Below are 3,666 nucleotides of genomic sequence, written 5' to 3'. Positions count from 1 at the left end.
GAAGGTTGATTTTGATAACCTTGGCTTTGGTTGTAAAAGGCTCTTTGAGCTTGATTTCTCATTGGAGGTGGGGTGTATGTTGGTTGGGGTTTTTGAACATTTTGGCTTTTGTATGAAATATTTGGATGGAATTTGGTATTCTCATTGTAATAGTTGGAATAAGGGGTACCACTCTTGTATGCTTGGAAAGCATTCACTTGTTCCCCTCTATTCACTTTGGTCATGTCCCAAAGTTCCACAACTTTCACATACTCCACTTGGAATTGAGGATGATGCTACCATAGCATTGACATGTTGTCTGGGTGATTTGGAGGCCTCAGCAAGCTTAGCCATGACCTTCTCAAACTTCAAATTGATGGTGTCAATATGAGCACTTAGTTGAGCACCCAATTGAGTGATTGAATCTACCTCATGCTTTCCTCCTCTAGTGGCTTTCGAGGCCTACTATATTGGGAATTATGAACCGCCATCTCTTCAATTTTGGCCCATGTTTGATTGTCATCAACTTCGGTAAACATACCATTGGATCCCATATTGACAATGTTGCGGGAGTCTTCATATAAACCGTTCCAAAATTGTTACACAAGGAACCACTCGCTAAGTCCATGGTGTGGACAAGAACGACAAGTTTCCTTAAATCTCTCCCATGCTTCATACAATGACTCCTCATCCCTTTGTTTGAACCCGGTGATTTGGGCTCTCAACATGTTAGTCTTCTCCGGAGGATATAATTTATTGTAGAAGGCAAGTGCTAACTTATTCCATGAATCAATACCAAGGGTAGCCTTTTCTAGGCTCTTCAACCATTGATTTGTGGTACCAATCAAACAAAAAGGAAATAATACCCATCGTATTTGGTCTTGAGTAACTCCGGTTTGAGAAATCGCATCACAATAGTCACAAAAAGTCTCCATATTTGAGTGGGGATCTTCACTAGGCATCCCTCCAAATTGAATTCTCTCAACTAATTGTATAAATGCGGATTTGGCAATGAAATTACCGGTTAAATGTGGTGGTGTAGGAGTACCATTTGGTAGGTTCTCCTCGGTTGGTACGGAATGTGATGAAAATTTAGGCATTGTGGGTTGATTTTGTGGTTGGTTTTGTATTGGGTTATCCTCTTCTTCTCTTGCGAAAGGGTTGGTAAACTCAATATTATTTGGTTGAATGTTGGAATAAAACTACTAGGACTAGATTTCTGGACAAATAAGACTCGAAAACAGAATTTGAATTAGTTGGAATTAGACTCAACAAATGGACTGATTTGTTGGGGCTGGTGTCCTTTACAGTTAGTGCAAGGACTTATAAATCTCTAAAAGGATCAAAGGGCATACTTTTGGTATTATTATCAGTTGATCCACGTTTATCAATAACGGTTGGCTTGCTAGATAAGTTTGACGTTATTGTCATACAGATGGCGGTGATCAACTGGTCCCTAAAAGTCACACCTATAGGATACGTTTGAGAGATGTGACGGTATGGAAATACAGTCATGTAGATGCCAAATTTGACTAACCAATTAGTCCGAGTTATTTGACTAAAAATTAGTTAAAATGTGATGCTGAGATATTTTATTTAATACGGATTAAATAAAAATGGGTAAGACGAATTAAGCGGTTAATTCGTAAAATTAAATATAAGCGATTTATATTTGATTAATGTATATTGGATAAATTAATTATACGATATTGTCTTTGTCGGACACGTATTAATGATTCAACTGATCCGTGTTATTATTAGTTGATGCTTTAATATCCGATAACCGATGACAGTTTATAATGAAACCGTGTCATATACATTTAGCGCATTTCAGGTCGTACCATGAGTTAAAAATTAGAGAAAGTGGAAAGCCCACTCTCCCCATCTAAAGCTCACGACCGAACCAAGGGAACAAAAGGGAGCCCTCCTCTCTTTTGTAACCTAATCATTCATTTGAGAAAATTTTAGGGTTTTGAGAAAATTGCCTCTCAAAATTCGGATCTCTCATCCAACGAAAACTCACAAAACAATCCTCTTAATATTGCAAGGCAATTAGAGGATTCATTCTAGCACAAGGGCATTTCTCGGACAATCTTGGGTGCATCATTTAGGAGGAGATCTACTTTGATCTCTCATTGCCATTTTGCACTAGGACCGAAGGTTAATCCTTAAACTTTATCGTTTCATCATTGTATTTCGTTTATGACAATAATTTGCATATAAAATTTGCGTTATAATCCTATAATTAAAGGGTCTTATACGGATATTACCCCACAAGTGGTATCAGAGCGAGGCCACGTAAATTTTTCTATGTAATTTTCATCAAACGATTTTGAAACAATTCTTGTTTTGTCTAAAAATCCGTGCGGCAGCAGTAATTCTCACGGCAGAATTTTTTTTTGTTTTGGCTGTTGCGGTTTTAAAACCGTGTCTTGTGTTTACACGGCTGATACGGTTATTGTCCGTTGCATATTGTTATTTTACACGATCATTATAGCAATATGTTAATGTTTTGCAATTTGTTGATTTATTTTTACAAGGTTTTGATCATAATTGCAATAAGTTTTGTTTTGACAAACTGTTTCACGAGGGTTTTGCATTTCCAGAAATTTTTGTACTCGATCGAGCAAGTTTTTAAATCGATCGAGTGGTTTTTCTGTCTTGTTTTACTCGATCGAGTCCTCTGCAGCACTCGATCGACCACTTTTAAAACCCTGACTGCTCGATCGAGATGTCCTCGTACTCGATCGAGCAGATTTGCTGATAAAAGTACTCGATCGACCACCAGTTTAGTCGATCGAGCACTTTCTGTTTGGCAATCCTCTCGATCGACTAGCAGTTCAGTCGATCGAGCACTTTTGTTCCTCGATCGAGCACTAATGTCCCTGGATCGAGGGATTTTTGTTTTGGCAGTTTTGAAAATTTATTCTTTATGCTTTAAATTTTCTTTTGGCCTTAATATGTACTTTATACGGATATTGTACACTCGCTATGATTGTGAAACGGTTCACGCACGTACCATTAAGTTATTTTAAAGCATATTTAAAGTAACGGATTGTATTAGATTAAAATTAAATTGATAGAAGCGGTTTTATCACATGAATTTTAATCATTAAAAGGTGGTTTGGATAAATTTAACATAATTACGGAATTATGTCACGAATGAATTTGTTTTTTTTAGTTGATGCATTTATTTATCGTTAATTTTGAATGCTTTTGAATGCCTTTTATTACGTTTTTTTTTTTACAATCAGTTGTAACTTAGTGTGGCCTTAGTAGAACGTGTTACCGTAATGATGGAACACGGTCTTGGTTGTATTTTGAGATCTCGTATCTCCCTTTTATTTCTTTTAATTACAGTTTTTATTTAGAATGTAAATAGGTTTATATTTGTAAATTTTAAATTGTAATTTTTGAGAAGACCAAAGATGGAGACCGGATGCTCACTCCCGCTACTTGGATCAAGATGGAACATCAAGACAAGCTTCTCGGGTCCAACGATGGATTCCAAAGTTGTTTTATGTTCTTTTTATTAGGATAGGCCACACTAGGAATTTTTTTTTTACGTAGTGCATTCTTTTATTTATTTTTCATAACGATAATTTGCATCATATTCCGCCTAAAAACCAAACCACCTAATTATTGCATGAAAACTGACACATATAGAGGTCACGAGTTAGTTTTCTT

At 36.4% G+C, this 3,666-nt stretch overlaps 1 non-coding gene across 1 annotated transcript; it reads left to right on the top strand.

Moving 5' to 3' along the window:
• Positions 1-600: 600 nt before the first annotated feature.
• On the top strand, positions 601-707 carry LOC141615947 (small nucleolar RNA R71). Its single transcript, XR_012530332.1, has one exon. It is a non-coding gene; the product is annotated as a small nucleolar RNA R71 (small nucleolar RNA).
• Positions 708-3,666: the final 2,959 nt, after the last annotated feature.

This window comes from Silene latifolia, chromosome 11 (genome assembly GCF_048544455.1).
Source record: "Silene latifolia isolate original U9 population chromosome 11, ASM4854445v1, whole genome shotgun sequence".
Classification (NCBI taxonomy): Eukaryota; Viridiplantae; Streptophyta; class Magnoliopsida; order Caryophyllales; family Caryophyllaceae; genus Silene; species Silene latifolia.
Note: the sequence above shows the minus strand (reverse complement) of the source record. Positions and strands in the feature narration are given on the sequence as shown.